Below are 9,665 nucleotides of genomic sequence, written 5' to 3' on the forward strand. Positions count from 1 at the left end.
CTGGGATGACCCGGGTCTGCGCGAAACGCGAACTTTTCACCAGGAAATAAGGTTCCTCTTCAAACTTTATTTCAGCATTTTTGCAGACTGAACCTTAGGCACAATAATTTAGCGTGCAACGCGTTTGTACTCAAATTATACACCACAGCATTATGTGACGTAGCTAGACCGCCAAGTGTCGTCACTGCTAGCACAAAAAGTTCCGTCATCCCTGTCGCACAAAAAGTTCCGGCACCCCTACGTTCTTAGCTATACCTCCCAAAAATGCGCGATAGACGAAACTTTATTGTGTCCTTGACGGGGTCCGGGTGTGGCGGGAGTTAGGAGACTAACACCTAGACCTCCACTCCCACTTCCTCAGACGGCGGCCAGTCCTTGCGAAGATCACGTCCGTGTGTCGCACGCTGCTGCTACCCTTGCACAAGTCAGAGAAGCGCGTAAGCTACGCGTGCTCGTTTTCAACACTATATGCAAGGCTTAGATATGGAATTTCGCAGTTTCAGTAGGAATAATTAATTTTGTATATTTATTCATTGATGGCGTTTAACATCCGAGAGCAGGACTACGAGAGCCTCGGAGCCCATGACATCCTGCTTATACGCAGAATAAGAATGGAACTACGCGTGCAACACCAATCTATTTAGTGGCCGATTTGCAGCACAAATACCTCCGAAATTGGTGCTATAGTATAGCCTTTCCATTCCTACTAAGTCTATGACATGCACGGCGCACTGATCGCCTTCAATTTTGCAACTGCAATACCTGCGCGATAATTACTGACTATGCGTTGATCCCAATTTAGTAAAGTTAAAGATCCTAACGGATATTATAGCATAATTTGTTACCACAATTACGGCCGCACGATTACTTGCCGCAGGTGGGGAACGATTCGACAACCTTTGGAGCGTTCCCTACCTGCGGCAAGTTGTTTTTTCATCCACTTTTATTACCATTAATTTATCGTTTATTTATTTCATTTATTAAGCACAAGTAATTTCCCCTATGTTGTCCTTGATGCCAGTGTTTGTTGGCGTTTTATGATATTACTAATAAAAATCGGGCCCCTCGGTTAACCCCTTCTTCTCGTTCATAGAAGTGCATTGGTCATCTTCATCTCTTCGCGCCACAAAACCTGATTTATTTCACTATAATATTGCTTTCTTTGATCATTGTCCCTGATCAATATTCCTCGAAGAAGCGCGCGTAAAATAACGCGATGTCAATTTTTTTTCAACGTAGCTTCATGTTGCACATATAGGCAATTACATCTGTCGCAAACATTACGTGTTACTTTTAGAAAACAATGTTAAAAAGAAGTGTTCACCTGGCTAAAACTACAATTGGTATCGTCCGACAAGCGTCGCAGGCGCACCAAAGCAACTGAAACCATAAAAAAAATTTTACTGCACAAAGTTTCTGCGAGAAAAACTGGGAGTCCGCCAGCATCCGCGCAACGAACGTGCGCTCGCTAGCACACGACGTACTTGACAACGACAGCAAAATTGAAGACGTCACGTTGTATAAACTATGCCTTAAATATGTATACGTAGCTAAAAGGTGTCAGTATAAATTTGCAGTTGGAATAAAGCACCATTATAAGAGCGCACGCGTGCAATCGGTCTCAGCAGCAGCAGCGAAATAACGTTGAAACCGCCGAGATCCGCGTCTACGCCCATATTCAGTTCGTTCGCAGCGCCCTCGCACAATTTTTCCACACGCGGCGCCTCAGCGGGAAAGCGCCGTTGGGCCCAATCGACCACTGTCTAGTACACTCTATCTGCAACTACTCCAATAGCCAACGACGCTTATGTACGCGAAATTACAGGAGATCCTAGTGCCATGCGGGGAAAAGAACATAAGGGGCACAAGAAAGTTGAGCGCCTCCCACACCCTCAACCCCTGAGGAGACTTGAGGTACAGTGAGCTAGAAGTATTGGGTAGTGGAAAGAGCGGAGGGCTGGGCGCACAGGCAGCGTGAAGCCAACAGCGAAGACTCCCGCTAGGGGCGCTGGTGTGCTCTTCCCGAGGAGACCGTGCCGGTTGGAGCTCGCGTTGCCCACGTGCGCTTTACCGCGTCATTCTTGTTGCTACGAGCCACCGTGCTTTTCGCATTTTTGCAAGTGAAGCTAGTGAAAGTGCCGAGCGTGACCGTTTCTCTGTTCGATGCTGTCCTGTTGTCGCTTTTTGGATAATGGAAGAGAAGAAGAAAAAAAGCGATACGCATTGTTATGCGCCCGGATGCAAGAGCGGGTATCCGGGTTTTCGGGAAGTAAATGGGCGCACGTTGTCTCTTTTTGGAGCGCCTAAAGACAATGACCGGCGGAAACAATGGGAGAGGAATGGGAAAATGGGAGCGGCCCTACGGCCAGAATCTGCTTCTATGGAAAAGCTTCTTTCGTTTCTGACGTACCTGACCGAATGGGAGCTGCATGCGGTGGTCGAGGTAGAGGTGGTCGAGGTAGGTGCAGCTCTTGTGTACATTCAGTACACAAGAGCTGCATCATGAGAGTGTTATGGATGTTATTGGTATTGTTTAGAGAAACCGCCAAGACCGGATAGCCATGCAGAATCATTGACGGTGAAGGTTGTAGCTTTTCATGTTACCACACGGCTGCACTTTTTTGTGAAGTCCTCAAACCATTCGAAAGATAACGGTCGGGAGACCTCAAGATATCTGAAGTTGAGCCGCTGTACATAAGTATGTGAAATGGTATTGTGTACTCCCTACCGTGGAATTCTTCTGTTGCAGTATGTTTCTTGAAAATGCCTCCCCCTACCCACTGATACTGTGACTGAAATAAACTGTCTTCAGGAGGCTCATGCTTCTGAAATGCACATGCTCATGGCTTGCTTAAATCATCATGATAGAATAATGCAGCAGTTTCAGGAGGGATGTCGTGCGAAACGCAATTGCTTGAATTTATGACAGATTTACACTTTAACATAAACTCAAACCTTCAAACTGACAGCATCTTTCTGGATTTTTCTAAAGCTTTTGACCGTAGCCCATTGTCACCTGTTTTTGAAGTTATCATCATTAAAACTTGATTCACTAACTCTATCCTGGCTTCGAAATTTTCTTTCTATCAGGCAGCAGTTTACTTTCGCTAACAGCTTCTCCTCGCCCCGTTCAGATGTTCCATCTGGTGTACCACAAGGAAGCGTTCTTGGTCCCTTACTCTTTCTGATATACATTAATGACATACCCAATAACTTATCATGCATGCGCATTTTCACTGACGACTGCATTGTCTATCGTTCTATTAACAGCTCTGATGACCACCTGATCCTCCAAAATGATCTTAACCAAATTATTAATTGGTGTGACACCTGGCTAATGACTCTAAATTCATCAAAATGTAAAGTGCTGTTCTTCACCCGCAAACGCACTAGCTTGGACTATTTCTACTGCAGTAAAAATGTCCCATTATCTCGGACCTCATCATTTAAATATCTAGACGTAAATCTTTCAACAAACCTCTCCTGGACTTCTCACATTACTAACATCTGTGCCAGTGCTTCTCGATCACTGGGTTACCTGCGACGTAACGTTCGGAACTCACCTCCACTTATCCGCAATCTGGCATTTCAAACATTTGTTCGCCCTCGACTTGAGTTCGCCGCTCCACTCTGGTCTCCCAACCAAAATTACCTAATTACCATGCTGGAATCAATCCAAAATAGAGCCGCACGTTTCATTTCCCGAAATTAGGACTACCGTTCTAGCGTAACCCAAATAAAAATTCACCTTTCACTTCAGATGCTAAGTAATCGTCGCGACATAGCCTTTTTGTCATTATTTCATCAATACGCTCACCACACTAACAAACGCTCCCTACACCTAGAAACGTCATCGCACACGTCGTACAGATTACACAATCATGGTAGCTTTACGCGCATCTATGGTAAAACAGAAGCATTCAACTCGTCTGCAATTCCCCGTGCCATTCAGCTCTGGAACAGCCTCCCCGACAACATAGTTGTGGAAACTGATCGTGAAAAATGCAGGCACTCATTCAACTCGCTTAACCTTTGTTAACCATTGATATCACACTCACTGTTCTGTGTTATTTTTCCTACCTTTTTCTTGCACTATAATACGTTTGTCACAAACCTAAGAGTTCTTTTTTATTGTACTTATATACAGAATTATGTAGCTATTATGTTTCTCAACTTTTAGGCTGTGCACTTGGCTGGTGCTTTTTATTATTATTTCATATTGTTGTTGTTACTAGATTGTGTGTACTTAATTGATTCTATGCCCCCCTTACTCAATCCCCATGTAGGGGCCTTGTAAGGTTCTCTACAAATAAATAAATAAATAAATAAATAAATAAATAAATAAATAAATAAATAAATAAATATGCATGCATTCAGCACAAATAGATTTTCTATGGTATGAACAGGACTTGTTACTGCTGCAGCTGGGTAAAAAAAAGAAGTGAAATTTTAATGCTAGAAGTGCACTCTGTCGCTGCAGGGAGGAGAGGGGCGCACGAAGTGCGTGCATCGCTATAACAGACATTGCAGGTACGTGCTGTGCCCTGCCATCCGATGCTACAGATCTTATGGTAGCTTACATAAAACCATATTTACATGTTTGGCATGAGGAAAAATGAACGCAGCATTCTGAAACTCTGTGCCGCCGCACTCGCTTGCTGCGTTCTGCCGCATACTCCCTCAGCCGGTGCTCGGGAAGTGAGAGCTCGCGCCATCTGGTGAGCTTCTGCACAATATGCCTCGCGCTCGGACCGCCGCTTCTTCCACTACCCAATATTTTCTAGTGCACTGTACTTGAGGCGAGGGCTTCGGCGACGAGAAAGGAAGATGGCGCGTTGCGCTGCCAAGCACGAGATCACGGGTCCGATTTATGTGCACGACTTTGATTTATGCGCACGTTTAAAGGGACACTAAAGACAAATATTAGGTCAACGTGGACTGTTCAAATACCATTCCATAAACCCTGCAGCATTTCATTCGTGCTAATATTTAGCTTAAAACAATACCGCGTGCCAAGGAACTACGCGCCCCTGTACTGTGGTGGCGCGCCGTTTAAATTTCGTTTTAGATATTCACGTAGATACCTCTAGTACTGGTTTTGCCGCCTGCGACACTCTGACGGGCAACCTAACCAGGCTTTCTGAAGCTGCTCATCTTGCGTTAACACGAGGAGGTGAGCAATGTAATGCATTTTTACAACTCTCGCGTATTTGCAGCCAACAACTGCACACCGCCGACGCAGCTTCGTGCTTTTACAGCGAAGCTGTTTATGGCTAGGTTCTGGCGGATCTCGTCTCCGTGGACATGCACCAACAATTTTTCATACGTGGGCCGATCCCGAAGATAGTGAAAAGCCGGGTCGACCCGCGGCGGAGGTGAAGCTGGCGTTGAGCACTCCCCATACGTGTGCCGATCCCGAAGATGGTGCAATGCAGTGCCGATTGAGCCGCGGCGGTGCTAAGCAAGCGTTTAGCTCACACCCCATACGTGGTCCGATCACGACGATGGTGCAATGCCGGGCTGACCCGCGGTGAAGGTGAACCAGGCATTAAGCACTCCCCATACGTGGCCCGATCCCGAAGATGGTCTCTGGCCTTCTTTTGGTCACGTGGTATTTTCTGTAGTCACAACGCGACCTTGAAACAGAGATCTAAGGTTTTCGCTTAATAAGCCACACACAAAGGGATGTGCCACAAGCAATACTAGATTAGACGCACAAAGTGAAGCCTCTCATCATGTGGCAGAAAATTGTCTGGAATATAGAACTCGCTTCAAAGCTTCTTTTACATCAGTATACCCTGTTCATACGGCTTAAAAAAACGACCTCCTCATAAACGTTGCCTTCAGCATTATCGATGCTGTTATCAGCATTTCTCAAAATTTTCACCAATGGGGCGCGCAACTGGCCCAAAATAACACGCCTCCATAGAATGCTGCGGCCCGTCCGCGGGAGCCCAGGAGAAAAAGCGTGCCGCGCGCAGCCGGCGGGCAAGGAGAATCGAGGAGGAACGCGCCGCGAGGAGTGTTGCTACTTTAAATTTGTCAAGGGACTTTAGTTCACCTTAAAGCCCCTAAAACTTCGTAAAGTAGCAACACTCTCCTCCGCCTTCACTTCTCGTTTCTCTCTTTCACGCTCCCTCCTCGACCGTGGCGCCGCCTACACCGCTCGAGCGTAGTAACGGCGCCAACACGTGCTCTTCGCCACTCTACGGTGGCCACCGTAGTCACTCCGTAGACGCTTTTCGAGGGAAAATGGCGCTGAAGTACGGCGTGAGGGCCCACGTCGGCCTCGGTCAGAGCGCGGAGGCGGCGGCATTCTTCAAAGCGTGGCGCTACTTTACGAAGCTTAAGGGACTTTGGTTCACCTTAAGGACTTCAGAAGCGTTTGGACATGGTTTGGATTCAAAAGAGGGGAATGATTAACTCTAAGGTCAGCAGTCGAGACAAAAAGGGATTGATAGAGTTGGAATCATTGCAAGCTACCCTGCAGCACGACTTAAGCATGGTAAATTAATCGTACTAGATGATATCGAAAGAATACTTCCCTGAATACCTTAGCCAATAATTACTAACTTCCATGTATTGGGGAACGTGCAATGCCAATAAAGCAGGCAGCGTCGCACGTCCGATGACGTGCGACGCTGCATGCTCCGGCATGCGTCATACGTCGATTCGGGCCACACGGTACGTGTATCCAAACGAGCGAGTGGCGCGTAAGCTCCACCCAGATCCTGCGGCCCAGCTTGTACGCTCAGAAGACTTCATATCCACGTCGAGAAACGCATAAACAACTCTGCACAACACTGCTTCGCTTCACCTGAGCACTGTCAATAAAATTATGCCCCTGCGAGTGACAGAACACCTAACTACGGCGCGATGTCCACTGACGGCTCCGCTGATAGCCAGCGATGGGGCCGGTAGGCCCACCTAGGCGGACGCCGCGGCCGACGGCGCTTGCGATCCAGCCCGAGCTCGTCGAAGAGCGCTTATTTTTGCCAGAACTGCACGCTTTTATGTCAGCCGTGATTAAATACAATTGGTTTACTCAACGCAGTCGTTGCGAAAGGCAAACGTGCAAGCAAAGCGAGCAGCTCGCTCAGACGGTCGGTGTGCGCTGTCTGCCTGCGAAATGCCCTCGCATCGCGGCTCCCGATCTCGCCAGTAGCTTAGTACTTACTAGGCGCTGCTTTACGGAACAGGCACACGTTCGAGATCATTTTACTGAACTAGTAACTATTTCGTGCTGGAAACAAACAGCAGCCGGCAAGAAAAAAAAAAAAAAGAAAGAAAAGACGACGACGGCGAGAGACCGGCCCGCCTCTGTGGAGGGAACGTCAGAGGACGTCACAAGCCAGCCACGCTGTCATTGGCTGCGGCCAAACGACGGTGCGGTTGTCGGACGCGTCCGACGAGCCGGAATCGAGGTGTTTTGCCGTGCCGAAGCGCCGGATCGGACGTCCGGCGTGCGGCAAACCGGGCAGATTTTCATCGTCCGACGCGACCGGCAACCGCCGGTCGCGTCGGACGATTAAGGAGAATAAATTTATGAAAATGACAAATTAAATGAAAAGCAAAAATAAGCCATTGAGCTAAATTCCACGAAAAGAAAACGAGGTATCCTAATTTACAGTTCAAATCGCACTCACCCTACAAGAGAATCCAGGATGATAGTGCGAACCTTAACTTCGCTGTGCCTAAGAGTCCAGGCACCCAATGAAAACAAATTAGTAACAGTCATATCAATTCGAAGAAAATAAAGCGGTTTTCCCAATGTTAATCTTAAGATCATTCTTTTCTCTCTCTCCATTCTTCTTGCTTCACTTTACAGAAGGGGAGGGGAGGGTTGAGGGGAGTGCATTTTGGTTTGTAATCTACCACAAACAAAACTGGTTGCACTAGCATATCCAAAGGTGAGAGGGGGAAGAGAGGGTGCTGACGCACCCTGCTTCTGAGACATGCTGCTCTTTTTGTGCTCACATAATTCAGCATGCAGTAAGGCAGCATTAGCAAAACAGACAGGGTAGATGTGGGTGAGGAAAAAGGCTCAAACGTGGTTATAAATGCCAGAGCTATGGCCAATGTGCACAGCCCTCATTACTTGAGCTTCGCAGCCAGAATAGCTCTGAGCTATTCTGAAAGTTATGGCACTTTGAACGAATTTGGCAAGATCCTGTGCGCACGCTACATACTGAACTGTGCTCCATAAAGAGTTACAGAAAACAGTGCACTTTCTCTTCCACAATCACTCTCTCACTATGAGTGCTTGTGCACGTGTTGCAGTCGCTTAGAGAGGGTGTGTGTGCTAGAAGCTGGGCTAATCCACGAGCTACATGTGTGGACATGCACTTTAAAAACATGTGAAGCGTAATGAAAATGAATGTGTGTGCTGCTGGTGAAAGTGCTGCACATGTTAAACCATGATGGCAAAAATTATTGAGTAGCACAAAGTTTGGCGCAGGGTCGTACTTCATGATTCCATACCTTGTAGGGGCTGTGGGTAACGACATGGTGTAGGTGACAAAGATCAAGATATATATGTGGGAATGGGCGCACACTTCAGCCATAAATGTCTCTTGGATAGTACAGCGGGGAAAGGTGCAGCATGAATGATACAGGAGAGCTAGAGGCTGGTGTTTTCGAGGCAACCTCATGAATTCTTTATGCAATGGGCATGAAGGCAGATCTGCATGGTGGCCTTCATGGCCTAACCACGAGATGCCAAGGAGACCACCTCATCGTCTAGAGGCAGGTATAGGCATTGTCAAAGGGACAAAAAGGAGAAAAATATGTGCTGCAAAAGTATGAGCATTCGTATATGGTTACACTTATGGAGAGGCAGCACTGAAACTTTTTGTACAGTAGTACAAGACTTGAATTGGCAAACAGCAGTGCCATAACACAGCTTAGCGAGCGGAAGAAACAGTTTTCAGTAGAACACACATCTATTTTGCATCAGTAAATCCACAGCTGATCTTGAGCCACATGCGTGCAGTGTCTGACCTGACAATGCCACTGCACTAGAATAAAGGAGTGCAAGTGCTACATGGAATATGTGTGGCCATGGACAGAACTTGGCTGACAATCAGCAATTTGCTTCATTATATCGAAATTTGATTATACAGTTAAACTTCAATATGATAAACTTCAAAGAACAATATTCTTTATATAATAGAGTATTCAGCTTTTTATAAGTTCTTGTTCATTGAACATCATCTTGAACCTCAATATAACAAAGTGTGTTTATACAGGATTTCAATACAACAAAAATTCACTGCCACCACAAATATAGAGACAGAAAATGTAAACTTTGGCAGGTGCAGAGAGTCAAATAGTTGAATTACAAACAGCTGTTTGCGAGTGGACCTCTCCAATTGTGCACTGCACGAATAAGAACAACTGCTAAGCATGAAGCATCATGTTCCGTGTAAAGTCCAAGTGCGATAAGCTCCTATCATGCCCCTCGCATTGCACGCTTTGGGTGCGAGTGTAAGCATGTGAAGGTGAGTCGAGAAGGATGGTGGCTCGATGAACCCCATCTATCCACGAGAGCAACGGGAAAGGGGGGCGGAGAGCAGGTTGGCATGTGTATGCTTTTCCAGAGCATCCGTGGCTGCCCATCGCTGTCAATGCGGCTGAACGCCAACAAAACCTGTGTGGCCTTTTTT

The sequence above is a fragment of the Dermacentor variabilis genome, chromosome 5 (genome assembly GCF_050947875.1).
Source record: "Dermacentor variabilis isolate Ectoservices chromosome 5, ASM5094787v1, whole genome shotgun sequence".
Lineage (NCBI taxonomy): Eukaryota > Metazoa > Arthropoda > Arachnida > Ixodida > Ixodidae > Dermacentor > Dermacentor variabilis.